At 40.0% G+C, this 26,238-nt stretch overlaps 1 long non-coding RNA gene across 2 annotated transcripts in view; it reads left to right on the top strand.

The window, feature by feature from the left end:
• The window catches only part of LOC140197337 (uncharacterized), a 43,850-nt gene extending 18,129 nt beyond the window's left edge, over window positions 1-25,721 (top strand). For both annotated transcript variants that reach the window (XR_011885918.1, XR_011885917.1), the window contains one exon: window positions 24,602-25,721. This is a non-coding gene — a long non-coding RNA (uncharacterized lncRNA). The remainder of the gene's footprint in view (window positions 1-24,601) is intronic.
• Window positions 25,722-26,238: the final 517 nt, after the last annotated feature.

Here is a 26,238-nt window from a genome sequence, read left to right as displayed (position 1 = left end):
CTAAACGGACATCCCTCTATTCTAAGACTGTGCCCTCTGATCCTAGACTCACTCACTACAGGAAATATCCTCTCCATATCCACTCTGTCTAGGCCTTTCAATATTCGATAGGTTTTAATAAGATGCCCTTTTAATCTCTAGTAAGTACAGACTCAGAGCCATCAAAAATTAACCCGTTCATTCCTGGAATCATTCTCATGAATCTCTTCTGGACCCTCTCCAATGCCAGCATATCTTTTCTTAGATATGGAACCCAAAACTGCTTTCAATACTTCAAGTTTGGTCTGACCAATGCCTTTTAAAGCCTCAGCATTACATGCTTGCTTTTGTATTCCTGTCCTCCTGAAATGAATGCTGACATTACATTTGCCTTCCTTACCATCGACTCAATCTGCAAGTTAACCTTTAGGCAATCCAGCACAAGGACTCCCAAATCACTTTGCTCCTCAGATTTTTGAATGTTCTCCTGGTTTAGAAAATAGTCTGCTCCTTTATTACATCCAAGCTGCCTGAACATGCATTTCCCTATGCTATATTCCATCTCCCACTTCTTTGCCCATTCTCCCAATCTGTCTAACTCTTTCTGCAGGTTCCCTTCTGCTCCCCAACATATCATTGTATCATTTGCAAACTTTGCCACAAAGCCGTCAATTCTGTCAAACAAATTGTTGACATATAATGTGAAAAGAAGCAGTCCCACTATCGATCCCTTCGGAGCTCCCCTTGTCGTCTGCAGCCACCAGAGGAGGCTCCCTTTATTCCAACTCTTTGTTTCCTGCCCATCAGCATATCTTCTATCCTGTCTCCTTCCTTTCTTAAGAGTGTGGTGATATTTTCAAATTTCCATTTTTCCGGAACTATTCCAGAATCTAGTGATTCTTGAAAAATCACTAATAATGCCTCCACAATCGCTTCAGCTACCTCTTTCAGAACACTGGTGTATAGTCCATCTGGTCCAAGTAACTTATCTATTTCAGACCTTCCAGCTTCCAACGTACCTTCCCCTTATTAATAGCAATTACACTCACTTCTGCCCCCTAACACTCCTGAATTTCTGGCGAGCTTTCCTTCATGTTTAATACTTTCTTTCCTTATGGTTTTTTTAGTTGCCTTTGGTTGGTTTTTAAAAGTTTCCCAGTTCTCCAACTTCCTACTAGTTTTTGTGAGATTATATTCCCTCCCTTCTGCTTTTACACTGTCTTTGACTTCCCTTGTCACCCACAATTGCCTCATCTTTCCTTTAGAATACTTCATCTTTTGTGTGCAGTTAGCCTTCTAAATTGCCTTCAAAACTTCATCCATTGCTGTTCTACCATCATCCCTTTTAGTGTTCTCTTCCAATTAATTTTGGCTAGCATCACTCTTCTGTCTCTCAAACTGCAGGGTGAATGGTATCATGCTATGATCACTATCTCCCAAGGGTTCCTTTACCTTAAGCTCCCTGATCAAATCTGGTTTATTACACAATACCCAGTCCAGAATTGCCATTCCCGTGCTATACTCAACCACAAGCTATTCTAAAAGGCTATCTTGTAGGCATTCTACAAATACTCTTTATTGGGATCCAGGACTAATCTACTTGTATATTGAACTCTCCCATGACTATCGTATCTTTGCCCTTATTACATGCCTTTCCTATTTCCCATTGAAATTTATATCCCACATCCTGACTACTGTTTGGGGTCCTATATGTAACTTGCATCAGGGTGTTTTTTCCCTCGCATTTTCAATACTCTACTCGCATGCCATATAACCATATAACAATTACAGCATAGAAACAGGCCATCCCGCCCCTTCTAGTCCGTGCCGAGCTCTTACCCTATCCTAGTCCCACCGACCTGCACTCAACCCATAACCCTCCATACCTTTCCTGTCCATATATCTATCCAATTTAACTTTAAACGACAACATAGAACCTGCCTCAACCACTTCTGCTGGAAGTTCATTCCACACAGCTACCACTCTCTGAGTAAAGAAGTTACCCCTAAACTTCTGTCCTCTAATTCTCAACCCATGCCCTCTTGTTTGAATCTTCCCCACTCTCAATGGAAAAAGTCTAACCACGTCAACTCTATCAATCCCCCTCATAATTTTAAACACCTCTACCAAGTCTCCCCTCAACCTTCTATGCTCCAAAGAATAAAGACCTAACTTGTTCAAACTTTCTCTGTAACTTAGGAGATGAAACCCAGGCAACATTTTAGTAAACCTCCTCTGTACTCTTATCAATTTTATTGACATCCTTCCTATAATTCGGTGACCAGAGCTGTACACAATACTCCAGATCTGGCCTTATATAAATTCAGCATTACATTCCAACTCCTATACTCAATGTTCTGATTAATAAAGGCCGGCAAACCAAAAGCTTTCTTCACCACCCTATCCATATGAGATTCCATCTTCAGAGAACTATGCACCATTATTCCTAGATCCCTCTGTTCTAAAGCATTCTTTAATGCCCTACCATTTACCATGTATGTCCTATTTTGATTAGTTCTACCAAAATGTAGCACCTCACATTTTTCAGCATTAAACTCCATCTGCCATCTTTCAGCCCACTTTGCTAACTGTCCTAAATCTCTCTGCTTGTTTTGAAAACCTACCTCATCATCCACAACACCACCTATCTTAGTATCATCTGCATACTTACTAATCCAGTTTACCACCCCATCATCCAGATCATTAATATATATTACAAACAACATTGGACCCAGTACAGATCCTTGAGGCACACCGCTACACACCGTCCTCCAATCTGACACACAGTTATCCACCACTACTCTCTGGCGTCTCCCATCCAGCCACTGCTGAATCCATTTTACTACTTCCATATTAATGCCTAACGATTGAACCTTCCTAACTAACCTTCCGTGTGGAACCTTGTCAAAGGCCTTAGTGAAGTCCATATAGACAACATCCACCATTTTACCCTTGTCAACTTTCTCAGTAACCTCATCAAAAAATTCAATAAGATTTGTCAAACATGACCTTCCACGCACAAATTCATGTTGACTGTTTCTAATCAGACCCTGTCTGTCCAGAAAAGTATATATACCATCTCGAAGAATACTTTCCATCAATTTACCCACCACTGACATCAAACTCACAGGCCGATAATTGCCAGGTTTACTCTTAGAACCCTTTTTAAACAATGGAACCACATGAGCCATACGCCAATCCTCCGGCACCATTCCCGTTTCTAATGACATTTGAAATATTTCTGTCAGAGCTCCTGTTATTTCTACACTAACTTCCCTCAAAGTCCTAGGGAATATCTTGTCCAGACCCAGAGACTTATCCACTTTTATATTCCTTAAAAGTGTCAGTACTTCCTCTTTGTCATACTTTCCATAACTACCCTACTTGTTTCCTTTACCTTACACAATTTAATATCCTTCTCCTTAGTGAATACCAAAGAAAAGAAATTGTTCAAAATCTCCCCCATCTCTTTTGGCTCCACACATAGGCGTCCACTCTGATTCTCCAAGGGAACAATTTTATCCCTCACTATCCTTTTGCCACTAACATAACTGTAGTAACCCTTTGGATTTATTTTTACCTTACTTGCCAAAGCAGCCTCATATCTTATTTTAGCTTTTCTAATTTCTTTCTTAAGATTCTTTTTACATTCTTTATATCCCTCGAGTACCTCATTAACTCCAAACTGCCTATATTTATTGAAGATCTCTCTCTTTTTCTGAACCAAGTTCCTAATATCTTTTGGAAAAATATGGCTCTCTCAAACTTTTAACCTTTCCTTTCAACCTAACAGGAACATAAAGATTCTGAACCCTCAAAATTTCACCTTTAAATGACCTCCATTTCTCTGTTACATCCTTCCCATAAAACAAATTTTTCCAATCCACTCCTTCTAAATCCTTTTGCATCTCCTCAAAGTTAGCCTTTCTCCAATCAGAAATCTCAATCCTATGTCCAGTCCAGTCTCTTCTGATCCTATGCCTATAATGAAGAACATAAGGACTGAGTAATAAATTCAAAATAGATTTAAAATAGTTTTATTTAGTGCAATAATTCTACATATATTTTTACTGCCAGATGTAGCAGCCAAATCACTGCCTGTTTGGTTGTTAGGAATAAGATCAGAAGAACTCCCTCTCAATGTTGACCCAATACTCTCCACACCCAATAAGATTGTAATTGGGAGTGGACAGGTTTGGATGCATGTTGAGGAGACAGGGAGGTGGGAGAGGGTGTTGGCTGTAATCTAAACTATGTTTGGGAAGGTTCATGGAAATCTTGGAATGCCTAACAGCTCTCTGCGTGTGCTAATTTTCATTGACATTTAACGTAGTTTTGTATTCTGTATGGCAATTTACAGACATGTCATGTAAATATCGATGATTATTTTGGGAAGGGATAGTGAATTCATTAGCAGAGTGACAAAGGGGTTCCACAGGGTTGTTACTAAAGAGAGGACACTTGGAACAAGTTCAAACTGGCCTGAACTACAAACTGCAAACTGATAAGAACTGTAATAGATTTGTACAGCACACAATCCACTAAAGCTTGAAAGCTCACATAGTACATTGGCATTGAAGCTTGAACTACAGAATTCTTACCTCAGTCCATGTACACACAGTGTTGTGAGGTAGCTACCGAATTCCATGTAAACAGTATATATAGGGCAGGGATAGTGGAGGGAAAAGTAGATAAGAAGAATGAAGACTTTGGATTGGGGAGTCAAGAACAGATGACTCACCTGTTGATGTCATTCCATAATAAAGAGAAAGTTTATTCTGAAAGTGAACTCCAGACTATCTATAGTTATGTCTGGTTCTCATTGCAAAGGTTAGCTTTGATTTTCAAATATCTTTGTGTTCAATAAGATAATTGTGTGATGTTTTATTTTGAAGCAATCTGTAGAAGAAACAGATGTGGAGTTATTTGTTGGGTTTGCTATGGCACCAATCACTACTGCTGTTTTGACAAGGACACTTCTCTTTTATTTCAGGTTGAAGGGAGAAATAAATAGCCAGGATTAAGATACTTTTCTGTATAATCAGGAATGAATGTAACCATTCAAGTAAAATAATTTCAATAGTCAAATAAGATTAAACCTTCTCACGTATTGGCATACAGATAACAGCCAAACAGATGGCAGTGTTTTAAAACAAGAAAAATACTAACTATTGTGCTCATACTAGCATAAGCAAATGCATACACTTTTACCTGACTCTTTGCTAGATAAATACAAAAAAATGTGACCTGATAACATAAAGAGAAAGGAAATAGTGCTGAATTTTCTGATATAAAATTGTCGCTGATGTTGCAAAAGTATTTGAAGTTGTCCTTGCTACAATTGTTCTGTAGCTGAGCTAGATTTTCTCCATTGAAAGAATAGATAGTTCAAGGTTTAGACACATGAGGCACACTAGTTTTTCCTCAGTCAAAAGAAGAGGGGGGGGGGGAGAGAGAGAATATGCAGTTTTGAGCTTAATTCTGATTTTGTGAACCAGATTGAAATTCATGTAAAATCAGCAGAGTTTTTGTCATGTAGGGTCTTCCCAGTGAAAAAGTGAAATAAAACAGAAAATGCTGGAGGTATTCAGCAGTTTTGAAGAAGGTTAGTTGACTTGAAATATTAACTGTTTTGCCCTCCATGGAGGCTGTCTGACCTTCTATGTATTTCCAGTATATTTTCTTTGTATCTATTAAAACCCTAAAGAAAATCTGATAAAACAAGTAGGTTGTTAATGCTTCAATTTATCTCCTCCTCACCCTGTTTTAGCCACAACACTGACGGTTTACCTATGGGCATTCAGACTGACAAAGATTGCTGAAGATTTGACAAGCAAGTTATACCCAATGTAAATTTGGGATTTGTAGATCTGTATTTAAACTCAAATAATGTCTAATCCCATATTTTTATAGGTATCCTCATGTTTGAATTCATTGTACCATGCCTCATTTTTGAAGCACAAGGCAATTTCTTGGGCAAACATTTTGTAGGGCACATTATGTGAGATGAAGTGAACAGGTTATCAAACTATTTTGCCTAAACATGAAAGTATTACTGGTAGGTAATATTGTAAATCACAGAAATTGCTTGTATGCGCCAGTGAAGCAGTTCTTGTAAGAGTAAGATGGAAAATATTTTCAGAAAATTGTGTTTTCTAAAAATCTTTTGCTTCAATAAGTCCAAAATGACTGGAGCAACAAAACTTAAGATCTTGCCTCTAATCTTAAATCATCTCTGGCTAAGTGGGCAGTATTTTTTGTTTTAATTTAAACCAGCAATCTGAGTTAAGTTTACTTTATTTAGAGATGCAGCATGGATTATTCCTTTCTGACCCAACGAGCTGCAACATCCAGCAACTCACCAGTATAACCCTCGTCTAACCTTAGGACAACTTTCAATGACCAATTAACCTACTGACCAGTGTGTCTTTGGAATGTAGAAGCGAATCAGAGCACCCGGGGGAAATTCACGTATTCACGTGGAGGACACACAAGCTCCTTACTGACGGCACTGAAATAAAACTCCAAACTCCGATACCCCGAGCTCTAATAGTGTCACGCTAACCATGGCACTCCCAATTTTATGTAATAATGTTGAAAATATGCTGATAATGAAAAGCTGACAGAGTCTCAAAAGTTATGGGGCATGATATTATTGGTGCCTCTTGAAGTTTTAAGGTGCACTCCTGCTAATGCCACTGAATCTCTCATGACCTTGTTACACATCTTCCTAGACATCCAAAGCAAATTGCACTTCACAGGGACAGGTCGCCAGTGTGCTGGAGATAAAACCATTGGCTCAATGGCTTTTCAGAGCACATGGATTGTACATTCATGTCAGCCATTAGGGGGCGATTGATGATGCATGTAAGAGGAATTGAGTTGGCTAAAGAAAGCACTGAGCCCGTGAGATCAGGAAGTTCATTGGGACTACGAATGAGAGGATGGGGCTATTAGAAGAATTAGAGAGACAGAATTAGATATCCTAACCTAAAGGGATGTGACCACTAGCAAGCCAAGACTTCAGGACATTAGAAAGTTGGGTTAGAAAATCAGGAGATCAAGCCATTGACATTTTAGGTAATGAACTTGAGTCATATTGGCGGGAGAATGCAGAACTGATGACATATCTTCAGGGAGAAGGTGTGCCCAAAGTATAGATGGCAATCCTGGGAATTTATTTCGTGAAATCTAAGTCTAGCTCTGTCCTATGAAAACATTGTGGTCTTGTTAGAATGAGTTTTTTTGGGTAGATAATTTGTTTACATTTAAATGACTTTGGCCACCAGACTTCTACTTGACAAAGTACTGTGGATTGAGTCCACAACAATGCGCTTCCTAAAAAGGTGTGAATACCAGATGCTTCTGGCACCGTAGTTTGACCGATGCTGTAGTTTCGAAGACAGTATTATCTATACATTATAAATATTAATTGTCTTCTATGTTAGCACGTAAAATGCCAAATAAATGTATTGTGGATTTAATTGCATTCCTAAAGGCTGTGGATACCAACCCAGACATGTTGGCGTCGGAAGGAAAGGATGAAGTTAGGTGGTGTGATATTTTGTATGTAGCTTCAATAGGAAGTATTGTCTATAACTTTTTAAGTAGCGATTGCCTTTGTGTTTAGCATATAAATATTGAGCCCACATTGGGCTAGCAGACCTTTCTACCTAACGCGTCTCCATCCGTATGATGCCTGCTGTACCTTGTTGTGTCGAATAAAGAAGCTGCTTTGTATCTGCCAGTGACTCCGTCTTTCCGGTGATTTCATCCACGCTACAACAGTCTCAGGGGTGACAATGTGACATCTGAGGCAGAGAGAGTTAATTTCATCAGCAAAGGTTTGAAGGGATCACAGCATGAAGAATTTGCATCAACTGTTGTGAATGTGATGTGAATGACCAGCTCAATCCCTCACAGCACCACAATAGGACCTGGAGAGCTGCAATAAATAGGATTATGTCAGAGAGAGAAGAGCGGAGCCACTCAACCCACAACTGAAACCTTGACATCTCCTCGGTCATTTCCCTGAGTGAGCTTGAACCAGTCTATGTGTGGAAAATTAAAATCTCCCACAATCACAACCTTGTGTTTACTACAACTATCTGCTATCTCCTTATAAATTTGCTCCTTCAATTCTCGCTCCCCATTAGGTGGTCCATAATACACCCCTATAAGCATTACTACACCTTTCCCACTCTTCAATTCCACCCAAATAGCCTCCCTAGAAGAGCCTTCTAATCTATCCTGCCAAAGCTCTGCTGTAATATTTTCTCTGACAAGCAATGCAACACCTCCCTCTCTTGCCCCTCTGATTCTATCACTCCTGAAGTAACGAAATCCAGGAATATTTAGTTGCCAATCACACCCCTCTTAACCGTGACCCACTTGTCTTTTTCCCATGGCCCCAGTGTGACCACCTGCCTGTAACTCCTCTCTATCAACTACTCACTCTCCCTGACCAGACGAAGGTCATCGAGCTGCAGTTCCAGTTCCCTACCACGGTCCCTTAAGAGCTGCAGCTCTGCGCACCTGGCATAGATGTGGACGTCCGGGAGGCTAGGAGACTCCAGGACCTTCCACATCCGACACCAAGAACAACAAACTGCCCTCACAATCATACTTACCCTTTCCTCAAATAACAGGAAAAATTGAAAACTAAACCTACTTTGCCTCGCCCATCTCCACATAAGCCCGTTGAGCCAAAGCCCTTAAGCCTTCACTCTGCATCCTCGTCCTACCTGTTTACTCAACACTACCTGTCCCTCCTTCAATTTTTGTATCATCTGCAAACTTGGCAACAAAACCATCTATTTCATCATCTAAATTATTTATATACAGCATAAAAAGAAATGGTCCCAAAACCGACCCCTTCAGAACACCACTCGTCATCGGTAGCCAACCAGACAAGAATCCTTTTATTCCCACTCGCTGACTTCTTCCAATCAGCCAATGCTCTAACCTCATTAATAACTTACCTGTAATACCATGGGCTCTTAACTTGGTAAGCAGCCTCATGTGTAGCACCTTGTCAAACACATTCTGAAAGTCCAAATATACAACATCCACTGCATCCCCATTATCTATCCTACTTGTAATTTCCTCAAAGAATTCCAACAGGCTTGTCAGGCAGAATTTTCCCTTAAGGAAACCATGCTGACATTGTCTTATCTTGTCCTGTGTCACCAAGTACTCCATCACCTTGTCCATAACAATTGCCTCTAATGTCTTTCCAACCGCTGAAATCAGGCTGACTGGTCTATAATTTCCTTTCTGCTGCCTTCCTCCTTTCTTAAAGATTGATAAGAAACTGCAAGGCAAAGACTGCTTTCCGGAAGCACATAGATTTAAAGTTGGGAATGATGGTGGTGTCAAACAGTCACCGACTGTCCACCTGGGTGGCCAAGATAGTACACATTATTGTTTCATGCACAAAAATATTAAAATTAGATAAAGTGACCTTCAGGGTATATGTATAATCTGTGTATGTAATGTAACTAGATTTCATGTTTAGAGTTGGGTTCTATCCCCAAGGTAACTCATTATATAGATGCAAATATTCAAAAAAATGAACAAATTCGAAATCCGAAGCTCTTCTGGCCCAAATGTTTTGGAAAAGGGGTGCTCACCCTGTATGAAGGGTTGAGTAAGTGGATCAGTGTTGCACTAGTGTAAATATTGGTTTTTGAGAGTGTGAGGATCTAGAGATGATGTCAGAAGTTTTTGCAAACCTCTGCAACTTCTTCCAGTTGGTCCTCAAAACAACTTAATTACTTCTTTCCTTTTCAAGGTGGCTGGGTTCCTGTCAGAGTCTGTGATCTACAGTTGCACTCAAACTGTGTTTCTTCACAGTAGTGAGTTGTTACTCTCAGAACTCAGTGAGCAACCTGTGTTTTGGAATCTCCTTGTACGGCCTGGAAGACCTGCGCATTCAGGGTGCAGCCTTGTGGACGACCCAATTCCTCGCCGCTTCCTCTGAAGCATCGCGGGCAATTGAAATATCGAGGTGCTGCTGTCAAAATAGCAATGGTACAGATTGTAGTATCAAAATAGTGAGCTGTTGGTCTCCCTCTCACTGTGGCAGGAGCAATATCTTTCTTTCCCTAGGTAGTGAGAAAGAGCCTGTCAGAGATATTGAAGGCTTTATATAGAGAGTAGTTTTTGATGGACTCCAGATCATGGTCTCTGGGCGCTTGCACGGTGGGGGTTAATGGTTTTGCTGGAACAATGAGGGGAAGAACTGATGCTTTTGTTGCTGCTTGTGCATACGAGGGGGAGGGGTGTTTTGAGGTTCTAAAGTTTTCTGTCATTCATTCTTTGGGTTTTTTCTTCTGTTTCACGGATGCCTGCCAAGAGTAAGGATTTCACGTTGTATACTATATACATTATTTGATATTAATTTGAACCCTTGAAGCATTGAACGATTGATTGTCAACACAGTCTTGATGGACCAAAGAAGTTGTTGCTGTATTGTAACACTCTATGTCTCTTTGATTTGATAATATATATACAAATTATGCATGACTTGAGGAGGGATTGTGCTTTGCACGTTTTTGGTAAGGAAAGCAAATATTCCTTGTTTTCATGTTACAGTAATATATGGTTGTTTTGTGGCCAGAAGATTGTAGTTAGAACTGGACTCAGTGCTGTCATATTAATTGCTCTGCTTTTCCACATAGCCAGGAAACTACGTCCTGAACAATAAAGGATACAATATCTTCATGAAATCCCTATTCCCACCCTCTATTTGATTAATTCTCCCAATATTTACCAGTCACCTGTAAATTTGCAGAATAAGTGAACATCATCCCTTGAGATACCTATCCAATTAAGGACTATAAGCCACTGATGAGCATTTTCAATTAAGAGCTTCTTCTAATGGAACACCTCTTCAATTCAGGAGTATCTCCCATTAATCTCAAAAAAAACATACCAACTCTGCTTTTTATATACCAATCGATACTTCTACAGTTGCTTTCAAAAATACAACATTGGACACTGCAGCTTTATAAATAAGTTATTTTTTTTCTAGTATTGATATTTGCACATTTAAGCAGTTATCCAATCTTAATTTCAGACATCAAATTCTTGGCCAAAATTAAACTACCTTTCGTCAAAAGAGCAAGCTCTGAATCAGAGGTATTAATATAAATCAGGTAGTGCATTAGAGATTTAGCAGGGTGCTCCCTGGATTAGAGGATCTAACTTGTGAAGATAAATAGGTTGAGTGAGCTAGGGCTTTTGAAGGAGGATGAGCAGTGACCTGATAGAAGTGTACAAGCTGATAAGTGGTTTAGATCGAGTGAGCAGCCAGAGGCTTTTTTCAAGGGCAGAAAATGGCTAATACCAGGGGCATAATTTTAAGATGACTGGAGGAAAGTTGGAGGAACGTATAGGGGGATGTCAGAGGTAAGATTTTTACACAGAGAATGCAGAGTGAATAGAACAACCTGTCAAGGGTGGTGGTAGTAGCATTTATAATAGGGGCATTTAAGAATCTCTCAGATAGGCACATGGATGATAGAAAAATGGAGGGCTATGTATGGGTAAGGAGTAAGATTGTTCTTAGAGTAAGTGAAAAGGTTGCCATAACTTTGTGTGCTGAAAGGCCTGTACTGTAGTATTCTGCGTTTTATGTTCTAATTTAATAATGTGGTAGCTCACCCACAATATTCAAATTAAGTTTATTTGAGACAACATGAATTGTCAATCAAGAGCGTAAGAAACACCTTTTCTGGTATAATATCGTTATTGGTTAACTAAAAAAAGAAAATCGGGGTTCAAGTATCTTGCCATTGATTAATGCAATTATGATTAGGTTTTGTCAGATGAAATATGAAGATGATTAGACTTTGATTCACTCTTTGGCTGGCTACCATATTATCTAGTCATGATATAATTTATCTCAGCTCCATTCTGAAATGATATTGAAGCACAAATTATTAAAGTAAGTTCTAATTCCAATCGTTCCTGGCAAGTGGTCCAGAGATGGTGTAGAATATAAATCAATAAGTGAAACCTGAAATGTTAATAAATTCATACTTATCTGCACATTGGAAGTGTTAATGTCAGATAATACTGTTCAAATGCTGAAAGCTACTTACTGATAGACAAGCTTTGAGGCGCCTTAGACAGCTTTATTGTGATAAATGATATATTTTGGTGATTAATCCTGTGTTTAGTTCCCTTGGTTTAATTCATAATGCTGATAGTAAAACAGCAAGGTTGACATTTGTTAGTTTACCTAAAATAAATTTTACACTGCTGCTGAAAATAGACAATTTCAAGATGAAAATTGGGGCCTCTCAATGCATTTTTGTGCTTTACTTGTACCCCTGGAGTTTCCAAAATGAAGTTGGGCAATGTGGATGCACTTGTGCAGAGTACTGGAAGGCTATAAATGGAAAATAGTGTAGAACATGTTCACAGGTAACTTCTGGAAAAGGATGAAGAACAGATAAATCATGAAGTAAATCTGATTATCAACACTGCCTTTTCAGAGTTCCATTCTCCACAAAAGTCCTTCTCTCAAATTCATGCAGGTGGCCACACTTAAGGAAGCGCCTTCTACGTCTGCCACACACCCACACAAAAAGAGCATCAAATATTCATGGTGTATGGATTGTTATATATAGAGCATTCATTTTCATGGATGTTTTATTTCTTCTGAATTTTCCTAAGATCCTCTGCATTTTATGCTGTTGGATTGAAAATGTTTACAGAGTGTGGTCTGTAAGTGCTGAAGATTTTCTTGTTAAATTTAGGGAGTCTCTATAAACCATCAAAGATGAATTGTTAGAGTTCCCTCTTGAAATGAGGCAACATTTATGTATTTTACTTTGTTTATCTATGTATAATTCATTTGTAGATTTAATTCTTACATTCCTAAGTTATCATGTGTATGTGTGTTATGTGTACTACTGTGCTTTGCACCCTAGTCTGGAGAAACGTTGGTTCATTTGACAGTGCACATGTATATGGTTAAATGACAATAAACTTGACTTGACTTGAATGAGCATGAGTGAAACTATGAACAGAGGACAGACAAATCAGCTCAATCTACTGCTAAAAGGAAACGGACTAACAAGAGACACCTCCCAAGCAAAAAATTAATCTGACTTAAGTATCATGGAAAAATGATCTCAAGTCTCAGCCAATATTTCAGCAGGCAGTGTGCTGACGGACAAATAAAGCCTTCATCGGATCCTCATTTTAAAGGGGGAGGAATGAATTTCATCACCAGAAAGAACAATGAAAGAAAAGCCAAGAGATTCAAAGATTTACTCATGATAGAGAGTACCTTCACCTGTAGGAACATTGATCCGCTGGCACCTCATGGCACCTGTAATGTATTCCCTACTAAGCATTTATGGTAAAGCAGACAATATTTCAGGAATAGAGTACTCCTGATCAGGCATATAGACTGCATCCTGTGGCTTTCCACTGGATCAGATACTGCATATTTCAGTCTTCATGTATATCTAGCACTTGGATAAAAGGTGGTACATCTCTTAGGTGCTAAAATGGCCCATAAATCAGAGCATTTGGCACAAGAAATCTGACAGTAATCTATTGGCTTTCAGGACTAATGATTTCACTGCCTGGGCTTCACTGTAAGGCACTGAAGTATTTTGATTTTGTGGAAGAATTGGTGTGCTACAATTACACATTCAAAAAGAAAGAATGAATATAATCTATTACATGATTGCTGATTAACATCATAGAAAATTATTATTCAGATTTCTCCTCAATATCCAACAATAAGAAAAACAAATTGTAAGATTTCTTTTTACATATCTTATGGAGTCATAGAAAACTAGAGCACAGAAACTGGCCCTTTGGTCCATTTAGTCTGTGCCAAAACATTTAAATTGCATAGTTCTATCAACCTGCACCCAGTCCATAGACCTCCATATCCATAGCATCCATGTACTTATCCAAGCCTCTCTTAAAAGTTGAAATGGTAATTGCATCCTCAACTTATTCTGTAGATTATTCCACACTCTCACCACCCTCTGAGTGAAGAAATTACCCCTCACATTCCTCATAAACATTTCACCTTTTAACGCATGACCTCTAGTTGTAGTCTTATCCAATGTCAGTGGAAGAGGCCTGCTTGCATTTACCCTACAGCATCCATACCACTCATAACTTCGTCTACCTCCATCAACTCTCCTCTCAATTTTCTATGTTCTCGGGAATGAAGTTCAAACCTACTCATTCTTTTCTTGTAGCTCAGATCCTCCAGTACTGGCATCATACCTGCACTTGTAAAGTTTCGCTGTACTCTTTCAGTCTCATTTACATCTTTCCTGTAGGTAGGTGACCAAAACTGCACACAATACTCCAAATTAGGACTCAACGATGTCTCATACAACTTGAACTTAACATCCCAACTCCTGTACTCAGTACTTTGATCTCTGAGGGCCAATGTGCCAAAAGTTTTCTTAATGGCCCTATCTATCTGTGATGCCACTTTCAATGAGTTAAGGACCTGTATTCCCAGATCCCTTTGTTCTACCACAATCTTCAGTGCCTTACTTCTCACTGTGTAAGACCTACCCTGGTTGCTCATCCCAAGGTGCAACACCTCACACATGCCTGCATTAAATTCCATCTGCCATTTTTCATCACATTTTCCTTCTGGTCCAGATCCTGCTGTGAGCTTTGATAGTCCAACTCACTGTATACTATATTTTCAACCTTGGTGCCATGCGCAAATTTGCTGATCCATCACTGATCTGTGTGGCACTCCACTAGTCACAGGCTTCCAGTCAGAGAGGTGATCATCTACTACCACACTAGGGCTTCTGCCACAAAGCCAGTGTCTAATCCAATTTACTACCTCATCTGGAATGCCAAGTGACTGAACTTTCTTGACCAATATTTCATGTGGGGACTTTTCAAATGCCTTGCTGAAGTCCATGTAGGCAATATCCACTGCTTTGCCTTCTTCAGCCTTTCTAGTAATTTCCTTGAAAAACTCTATAGGATTCATTGGAAACAACCTACCATGCATAAATCCATGCTGACTATCCCTACTTAGTACCTGACTATCCAAATATTCATATATCTGGTCCCTTAGATTACTTTCCAGTAAATTTCCCACTACTGATGTCAGGTTCACCAAACTATAATTTCCTGCTTTATTCTTAGAGCCTTTCTTAAACAGCAGAATAACATTAGCTATCCTCCAATACTCTGGTACCTCACCTGTCACTAAGCATGATTTAAATATCCCTGTTAGGACCCCTGCAATTTCTACAGTTGTCTCCCATGGAGTTCAGGGGAACACCTTCTCAGCCCTGAGGACTTGTCCAACTTAATTTGCCTCAAGATAGCAAACACCTCCTCCTCTTTAATTTGTATAGGGTCCATAATCTTGCTGCGCTTCACATCACTTTGATAGAGAGTAGATACAGATGCAAAAGATTGATTTAAAACCTCTCCCTTCTGGATCCATGCATAGATTATCATTCTGATCTTCCAGAGAACAAATTTTGTCACTTGCATTCCTTTTAACATATCTGTAGATGCCCTTGAGATTCTGCTTCACCTTGTCTGCTAGAGTAACCTCGTGCTGTCTTTTAGCCTTCCTGAGTGCTTTCTTAAGTGTTCTCTTGCATTTCTTATATTCCTCAACAAACTCATTTCATCCTACCTCCCTATACTTGCTATGCACCTTCTTTTGTTTTCTTTACCAAGACCTCAGTATTTCTCTAAAATTCCTAATCCTGCTATTATTGCCTTTTATTCTGACTGGCAGATACAAGCTTTGTACTCTCAAATATTCACTTTTAAAGCCACCCCCCCCCCTCACTTACTAAGTACACCTTTGCCAGAAAACAGCCTGTCCCAATCCACACTTGCCAGATCCTTCAAAGCCAATTTAGAGTCTCATCCTGAGGATCAGAGCTATCCTTTTTCATAACTACCTTGAAGCAAATGGCATTATGATCACTAGATGCAAAGTGTTCTCCTGCACAAACTTCCATCACCTGGCCCGTTTCATTACCTAACAGCAGTATTGCACACTATCTCACTGGGATTTCTATGCACTGATTAAGGATACATTCCTGAACATAATTGAAAAGCTCTTTCCCATCAAGTCCTTTTTGAGTCCCAGTCAATATGTGCAAAATTAAAAATCACCTACTACCGTAAACTTATGTTCCTTGCAACAGTCTGTGACCTCTCTACAAATTTGTTTCTCTAAATCCCTAGGACTGTTGGGTGATCTGTAGCACAGCCCCATTAACATAGTCATACCTTTCTTCTCTCTCAGTTCCACCCATAGCACCTCACTAGACAAATTCTCCAGTCTGTCCTGACTAAGCACTGCTAGTCATTGACTCCTTCCCCTTAAATCCCTCACACTCTATCACATCTACAGTAAAACAACACAACTCCAGAATATTGAGCTGCCAGTCCTGTCCCTCCTGCAAACAAGTTTCACTAATGGCTACAAATGCCATAACTTCATGTGTTGATCTATCCCCTAAGCTCATCTGCCCTTCCTACAATACTTTTTGCATTAAAATATACTTAACTCAGTATCGGAATTAGGTTTCATATCATCAGCATATGTCATGGAATTTGTTAATTTAAATTCAGAATATTAGTCCCACCATGCTCAACCTTTTGATTCCTTCCTTTGTCTGAGGGCTTGACATCTGTCTCCACAACCACTCCACTATCTGTTCTGGCATTCTGGTTCCCATCCTCCTGTAACTCTAGTTTAAATTCCCTCATGCAATACCCACAAACCTTCTGCTAGGATATTAGTTACTCTCCAGTTCAGGTCCAAACTATCTCTTCTATGCAGGTCCCACCTTTTCTGGAGAGCCCATTGGTCCAAAAATTTGAAGTTCTCCCTCCCAAACCAACACCTTAGCAAGCTGTTAAACTATACAATCTTCCTATTTCTAGCCTCACTGGCACGTGGCATGGTTAGCAATCTTGAGATCACAACACTGGAGGTCCTGTCCTTTAACTTAACACATAACTCCCTGAACTCACTTTGCAGAACCTCATCCCCTGCCTATCTATGTCTTGACCTCTGGTTGCTCACCCTCCCATTTAAGAATGCTGAGGACTCAATCCGAGATGTCACGGGCCCTGGCACCCAAGAGACAACATACCATGCAGGAATCTCGTTCTCATCTGCATAACCTCCTTTCTGTTCCCCTAACTAAGGAATCCTGTATCACCATAGCATGTCTCTCCTGCCCTATTAGCATGTCTTTCCTGCCCCTTCTGAGCCACAGACTCAGAATCAGTGCTGGAGCCCTGACTGCTGTGACTTTCCTCTGCTAGGTCATCCTATCTGAACTGTATGCAAAGTGATATGCTTGTTGTTGAGGGAGATGACCACAGAGGTACTCTGCACTGGCTGATTAACCCTTCTTATTCTCCTGATTGTCACCCATTTTCCTGTGTCCTGCACCTTGGGTGTAACTTCCTCTCTATATGACCTGTTTATCACCCCCTCAGCTTCCCAGATGATCTGAAGTTCATTCGATTCCAGCTCCAACACTTTAACACGGAATGTTAGAAACTGCAGCTGGATGCACTTCTTGCAGTTGAAGTCATCAGGGATACTGGAGCTCTGCTTTTCTTTCCAGGTCTTGCAAGAGGAGCATTCAGCTATCCTGTCTAGCATCCCTATTGTTCGAACAATGCAAATATAAAGAAGGAAACATAAAACCAAATAGCTACAGCTTCTCACCTTCTCTCGCTCAAGACTCTCCTCGCTGAAGCCTCAAATCCCCACTCTAACACTGTCCACTCCAAAAAAGGCCGCTGTGCTTGCCCATGTCTTATTTTTATTGGTCCTTGCTAATGAATTCTAGTCTCTGATTGGCTGCTGTTCAAATGCCGAAACTCCCACGAAATGCAGCTTTTTAATATACACTCACTGACCTGACTGAGTCACTTCTCTTCTTGCTCCCAGTTTCTGACTGGGAGCTGTTCAAATGCCAAAACTCCAATGAAGATCTGCTTTTTAATGCACATTCACAAATCTATGTGAGTCACCTCTCCTCTCCCTCCCAGTCTCTGATTGGCTGCTGTTCAAAACCTAACATTGCTAGTTTAAAAAGAATTCTGTGTATTATTGGAGAACATGTCAACTTCTAGATAACCATGACAAGTTTGATTTATGATCTTTTTGCAGACTATCATTCCATGCTGGTTGTTTGTTATATTGAACAAAGAGTTATTGGTCGCATGAATCTCATTTTGACAAAGATGAAAGTGTCTGATGATTCAGAGTAACATATCAATATGTGCTTAACCTAGCATACAATATTCTATAATACAAAGAGAGTTTTGAGTTTAAGCTCATCTTCAACATTGAGCTGTGTAACTGAAGATACAGTGCTAATGAGTACTATAAGCAGATAATGAACTTTAAAATGCAAAGTCCTGGTTAAAATTTTTACTGCGATGCTGTAGGTATTTTATTTTAGCAGTTCTGTAAGAGCAGTCCATTCTACTTGTAAGCTGTTTGGATTTGATCTGAGATAAGAGGCTTTGATGTTCAACTTAAGAAAGTGGTGTCAGCCAATCAGGATGGTGGAATTGGGAAAAGGTTCTAGAGAATGCTGGGCAGAGGGGTTTCTGTTGACAGACAATGGTGTGAATCTATACCTTTTTGGCGGGAGCTGAGAGAAGACAGGAGGGAAGATGGCTGAGCATGCTGTCCCTGTTGCACAAGGTGCTTGGTGCAGATGAATGGCTTCAAGGAAGAAGGACCAATACTCTCATGGGAGAGCCTGTTTGTTCGAGATGGGTTTTGAGCAACATTCTGAAGGTGGTGTGTTCTTTCACACAGATCGAGGGTCCAGTGTATGAGTTAAAGACAGCTTCAAGATGAGTTCCAACTTATGCACACATTCGACTGTGTAATTATGATGGGCCCTTCTGGTTTTTTTCTTTCCTTTCTTTAATAATTGTTTGGTTAAGTTAACATTCTTAATAACACTTTCTTTATAGTTGCATGCAGTGTACGATCTGTTAATGCTTGCTGATGGGCAATTACATGGGAGCAGTAAGTTACGCAGTATTCACACAAATGGGAATCAGGTGGGTGAGACGTCCCAGCCTCACAGGTTTGGTGGGACCCAGGTCATATTTAGACATATGGAGTCTACGTAAGGTGGATTTCTCACAGCTGAGTCCAGTGGCTGTTAGGAGAGTCTAACATGCCACATCTCTAGAAACATTCTGTACAAAGGGTTTTCATAAAGATATGATCAACTAAATGCTTAGCTGCTTGTTGCAGTTGACAATGATATCACCACATCAGGAGAAGTGCAGAGTTTTTTTTTGGTGCTTTTAACAATTTTTAACATGTTTTAATAATACACCATATATAATCAGTTCATTTATCTATTCCAGCTTTCCAGACTCTATTGTGTAGTTAATACTTCACAATTTGCCCATATAAAATCAGAGACTGAACATTACAACTAATTGATTGCCTTTAGCACACTTTCTGACATTCTGGGAGAAGTGATAAAGTGTTCTACAAATAAAAACCCTTTTATTTTCAATCAATGTTTGTTCATAAATGTGTTGCAAATCATGATTTTCCCGGCATCCAATCAAAAGACCTCAGAAATGCTACATAAATCAATAGTTTTATTAGGCCTACAGCAGAAATCAACTTGTGAGAAAAGCTGATTCATATTGCTTAATGAAGTTTTATGATACCTTGCCAAAGCAGAAATGCTCACTGCCTAGAGAACAGTTTCCTAATTCTACGATAAAAAAAGCCGAAGTGATCTAAGTCTGAAACCTTCCCTGACTTCCATAATGCAGCAAAATTAGTACAAATGAAGATGGTACGTTGCTGTCCTGGGCCAAACACATCAATGCAATCACGAAGAAGACATGCCAGTGACTCTACTTCATTAGGAACTTGAGAAGATTTTGTATGGTACAGGAGCACGTACTCAATGATTTAGGAGTCATTCATCGAGTCCTTACGCCATTCTTCCCTATGCTAGATTTCTGAATGGTATATGAACCCATGCACAATGCCACACTATTCCTCTTATTGCTTCATTTATTTTTTTATAATTTATAGATTTTTATATCTGACTCTGTACTGCTATGGCAAAACAAATACCACAATACGTCAGTGGGAATAAATGTGTTTCTGATCCCGAAGTCGATAGGTAATGTCCTCTAGTCTTTCTTTCAGTCTTCTGGTTGTAAGCCTTGATTGTTGAGCTGCCTCTACATAGAATCAAACAATGGGCCATCAGTAGAGTTGTCTTTTGACAATAATTCCCTGGATGAATCACGTAACATCTTCACTGTGGATCAACTCTTCCTTGTCTTTGACAAATGCGGATTGCAACATAAAAGTTTAAGAGCATGAAGTAAGGTGGCAGCCCACCCTGACACTGGACCAACAGGTTCTGATGTGGGTTGCAAGCACCCTGAGTTGAGTGGCAGGATGCACTTACATCGCCACAGTTTTACACAAGTGACAAGTGGTATAAAGAGCATGATCCCTTCAACTGAACGGGTTTTTTTATCCTCACTGAAAAAGCAAGACAGATAAATATATATCTTAGCTTGATTGCATTTTTGAGTCTCTGTGAGGCTTTGCTGATGCTTTCATGGAATTAGAATCAGGTTTATTATCATCGGCATGTGTCATGATATTTGTTAACTTAGCAGCAGCACAATGCAATACATAATAATATAGGAAAAAATAAATAAGTAGATCAATCAGAGTATATCACACACACACACACACACACACACACACACACACACACACACACACACATATATATATATAAAATGTGCGTGTTAAATAGTTAAATTAAAAATAGTGCCAAACAGAAATAATAAAACTGAGGTAGTATTTATGAGTTCACTGTCCATTTAGGAATCAGGTGGCAGAGGGGAAGAAGCTGTTCCTGGATTGCTGAGTGTGTGCCTTCAGGCTTCTGTACCTTCTTCCTGATAGTAGCAATGAGAAGAGGACTCACTGAAGTTGTCTTGGATACTGCGGAGGCTAGTACCCATGATGGAGCTGACTAATTTTACAATTTTCTGTAGCTTCTTTTGGTCCTGTGCAGTAACACCACCATCCCCCTCCCCCATACCAGACAATGATGCAGCCTGTCACAAATACTTAGTTCACAAAGTAAATCTCCTGAAACTCCAATTGAATATAGCTGCTGTCTTGCCTTCTTTATAGCTGCATGAATATATTTTGGGACCAGGTTAGATCCTCAGAGATATTGACACACAGGAACTTGAAATTGCTCACTCTCTCTCCTTCTGATCCCTCTATGAGGATTGGTTTGTAATCCTTTGACCTATGATTTCGGAAGTCCACAATCAGCTTTTTGGACTTACTGACAGTGAGTGCAAGGTTGAGCAAGGAGAGGAGGAGTTATCACCGATCTGCACAGATTGTGCTCTTTCAGTTAGGAAGTTGATGATTCAATGACAGAGGCCCAGATTCCATAACTTATCGATCAGGACTGCAGGAATTATGGTGTTAAACACTGAGCTATAGTCAATGAACAGTATCGTGACATAAGTGTTTGCATTGTCCAGTTGATGTAAGGCTGTGTGATGAGCCATTGAAATTGTGTCTGCTCTAGACCTATTGAGGCAGTAGACAAATTGCAATGGGTCCAAGTCCTTACTGAGGCAGGAGTTGATTCTAGCCATGACCAACCTTTCAAAGCATTTCATCACCGTAGATGTGAGTGCCACTGGACAAAAGACATTAAGGCAACTCACACTACTCTTCTTGGGCACTGGTATAATTGTTGCCCCTTTGAAGCAGGCAGGAATTTCCATCCACAGCAGTGAGTGGTCGAAAATGTCTTTGAATATGCCTACTGGTTGGTTGGCACAAGTTTTCAGATCCTTACCAGGTACCCCATTGGCCCTGCTGCCTTACGAGGATTCACTTTTACTGAAAGACAATGGGACATCAGCCTCTGAGCCAGAGATCACAGCATCACTGTGTACAGCAGGGATATTCACAGCTGTAGTTATACTCTCCCTTTCAAAGCGAGTATGAAAGGCGATGAGCTCATCTGGTAGTGAAGTGCCGCTGCCATTCATGTTATTGGGTTTCATTTTGTAGGAAGTAATGATGGGTGATGGGAATGCTGATGTTTTATGCTAGAATATGGGGAAGGGGCAAGGGGAGAGCTTATGCTGCCTATGTGTGGGGTATAGGTGTCTTTGGGTTTCTTACTTTCTTTTGTCATTCATGCTTTGGGGTTTTTCTGTTTTGAGGATGTCTGCGGAGAGTAAGAATTGTATACATTTTCTGATATTAAATGGAATCACTGAACCATTGAACCATTGATTCAATCTATCTTGAATATCAATGGTTCAAAGGTTAATTTATTATCAAAGTATACAACTCCGAAATTCTTCTCCGGACAGCTACAAAACCAAAAAAGAAAAGAATGGCAGCATGATCTTCAACCCTCAAATCCCTCCCTCCCCACACAAGAAAACAAACAAAAAGGGAACAAGCACTGGCCCCTAAACCTACACCCACCTGCACACAAAAAAACAGGAAAGATCGGGTGAAAATACAGAACATAAAAAAACCATAAGAGCACAAAAAAAATGTCTATATCGTCCAAGTCCATATCCAAGATGCGCAAAAGCTGGATAACATTCTCCTGAAATAGCAGCAGGCTTTCCCTTCACAGGTTGCATAGTGATCCCCAGCGATCAAAAGGCAGGCAGCCGGCGCTCACCTTTCACGTCCGCTTCGATGGTTTAATCTCCGTCGTCACTTTAATCAGTAAACATTAGAAGCTTTAATCAATGAAATGGAGTCAAACAACGGTTCATGCCTTGTCCTGCAGAATTTTAATATTTTTTGGAAAAAATTGATTTCCTTAATTATATAAATATATTTGAATTGTTTAAAATGTCCTTAATTATTATAGACATTTTAAGTTTCAAGGCTTTTGATGATGAGCCTTATATGAGCTTGTGATGCTTCAGAGCATTGACTTCAAGAGGCATGAGGTATCGTTGCAGATCTATAAAACCTTGGTTTGTGATTCTTGGAATACTGTGTTCATTTCCGATTGCCTCATTATAGGAAGGATGTGGAAATTTTAGAGAGGGTTCAGAAGCGATTTACCAGGATGCTGCCAGAATTAGAGAGCATGTCTTATGAAGAAAGGTTAAGCAAGCTGGGGATTTTCTCTTTGTAGTGAATGAAGTGTGTGGTGACTTGATAGGGGAGTATAAGATGATAAGAGACATAGAAAGAATAGACAGCCAGTGCCTTTTTCAAGTGTGGAAATGGCTAATATGAGAGGGCATAATTTAAAAGTGATTGGAGTAAAGTATAAGGGGGACGTCTTTTGTTCCCACAGGGAGGGGTGGGTAATTGGAACGTGCTGCCAGAGTAAATGGTAAAGGCAAATACATTAGGGACATTTAATTTACTCCAAGATCATCTCACCCTTCCCTCCCACATAATTAGGGACATTGAAGAAAGTCTAAGATAGGAGTAAATTAAATGTCAGCCCAACATAATGGGCTGAAGGTGCTGTAATGTTCTATGATCTATGTCCTACGATCTCTGATACCACAGCCTGAGATTTAAATATCACTCACAGCTCTCTTTGCCTCACAGGAAACGTCCCATCGAAAGTTCTCCAAAATCTGAGCTTTGCAGCTGCCAAAAAAAACTGTGTGAAACCATGGCAAAAATGCATGGGTTGAATGTACTGAGTAAATCTGCTCCTTTCCCATTAACACTGAGAATGTTGAAGTCACAAAGTACTATTCACAAGGCCTTATTTATTGCTCAATCAAAGTGCTTTAAAAGAATATGCATCCTGATTCCAGTGTGTCTTTAAATTGTTCTAACAATGGCAGGTAGAAAAGAACAGTTTTTTTTTGCTCATGGACAGACAGCCAATGAAACTTTTGACAGACACTTTGTTCCTAAGAGCTTATAAGTGCTCCAGGCAGGTTCCTGGAGAAGGGGTCAGCTAACATGTGATAAAAATAGCTGATTAGGTGTGAGTGCAGTGGGAGGTGACTCATATTTATGTGGTTTCATTACATGATGGTATCCTTCCTTCTCATTCTGAACCCTCTCTCTCATTCTCTGTAGCATTTAACCCTCAATGGTCTACTTCTATACTTTATACTTTATTGTCGCCAAACAATTGACAGTAGAACGTACAATCATCACAGCGATATTTAATTTTGTGCTTCCTGCTCCCTGGATTACATATCGATAGTAAATATTAAAAGTTTAAATTATAAATCATAAATAGAAAATAGAAAAATGGAAAGTAAGGTAGTGCAAAAAAACCAAGAGGCATGTCCGGATATTTGGAAGGTACGGCCCAGATCTAAAGTACCCACTTTGCCACTCTCTGACACCGTAACCACACTCCATGACTAACCTTTAACAGTCGCTATTTCTGACCAATGATTGATCCATTCTGTATAGAATATCTCCAGGTCAAACATGAATGGAATGTTGACTGTACATCAGAGCTAAGATGGTGCCAAGTGGCTGCCTTTTTGAGCTCATCTGTGAAAGGTCCTCTCTTTAATACCTCTGTTTTTTTTCTTTTTCCAGGTGGTTTGGGTTCTATCGGGGTCCTGGTCTGCAAGTGGCAATCAAACTGTTTTTTTTATGGTCATGAGTTCCCGTTCCTGGAGCTATCGGCCAACTGTTTTCCACCGTTGTTCAGGGGCGGCTTGGAAGATGGCACCTCCGGGGTGCAGACTTGAACGGCACTGTGGATGACTGATTTTAGACCAGCAATGCCGACTGAAGCTCTGCAGCAGACTGTAATATCATAACAATGACTGACAGACTCCCCTTTCACTGTGAAAATGGGTGTTATTGCTCTGTGCCTTGTTCGTGAGACTAAGAGCCTGTGGCATGTCGAACTATCGAGTAATCAGTAGCTTTTGTTGACTGCAGATCATGGTTTCTCTTTGGATTCTTTGCTGGGTAGATGATGGGCGCTGACGCTTTTTGCTGAAACAGGTGGTGAGGGAAGCGGGAGTTTGTTGTGTGATCCTGAATTATCTCTATGAACTGAGAGAGAGAGAGGTGTCCAACACAGATACCTTGTTATTAAGAGAGAGAGGTGAAGACTGCTTAGAGATAGTGTTATGGTTTCTCTGCAGCGTGTTTACGCTTCTGCAAGGACACTGGCAGCTTCTAAGTTCTTACAGAGTGAGAAGGGAGGAGCTACTTGATGGACAGTTTGTGTTCAGCATGGTGAGATAAATAGAAGGTCAGATGATAGACTCACAGACACATGGTTTTGGACACTGGATGAGCTTCATGGTGCCCACAGAAAAGGTGAGTTTTGGAGGATCGATTTGGAGAATCAATCAGTGGCTCTTGCAGTGTAGAAAAGGTGTGACCGGTGCGGAGTTATTTGTGTGTCCAACCCTCGCCTGGGTTGATAATTCCACCACAGAAGAATGGTCCCCTTTTTTGTGGTCACATTCGGTGACTTCTAAAGGATTTCAGAGGACAACAGGAAAATCGACGGCATCAGCTCACCTGAAGAACCACAACACCTCTCTCTCTCCATCACTACTCAACTCAATACCACAAACTGAACTGAACTTTACTCATCACTGTAAGACTGTGTCCATTTACCCCTAGACTTGAAGAATCTTGTTTTTTATATTTCCTCACATATATATGTTATCATTGCGAACCTGTTTGATATATCTGCATTTATATTACTGTATTGCGCAGTTACTAATAAAATACCATTAGTTAATAGCAATACTGGACTCCAAAATGTTTTCCATTTCTGCTGGTTCTTTAACCTGTCACGGGGTGCGTGACAGTTGCGCTGATATTTGACTGCTGCTTGTACTGGGGAGGGGGGAGAGGGGACTTTGGGGTTCTGATATTTTCCTGCCATACCCTTTTTTTGGGGTTCTTCTGTATCTCGTAGAAGTCTGTGAAGACAAGTATTTCAGGCTGTATACTGTGTACATTCTCTGATAATAAGTGGAACCGTTTGAGAACCTGCAGAGAGCCATAGAGCACAACAGAACAGGTACAGACTCTTTGGCATATCTAGACCTCCAGACCCTTTCCCATCCAGGTACTTAGCCAAACTCTGCCTAAATGTTGAAATCAAACTTGCATGCACTACTTCTGCTGGTAGCTTATTCCACCTACACACCACCCTCTGCAGAAATTAGACAACTAACGAGATTCAAAAGAAAATATGTTCT

The sequence above is a fragment of the Mobula birostris genome, chromosome 5 (assembly GCF_030028105.1).
Source record: "Mobula birostris isolate sMobBir1 chromosome 5, sMobBir1.hap1, whole genome shotgun sequence".
In the NCBI taxonomy this organism is placed as follows: domain Eukaryota; kingdom Metazoa; phylum Chordata; class Chondrichthyes; order Myliobatiformes; family Myliobatidae; genus Mobula; species Mobula birostris.
Note: the sequence above shows the minus strand (reverse complement) of the source record. Positions and strands in the feature narration are given on the sequence as shown.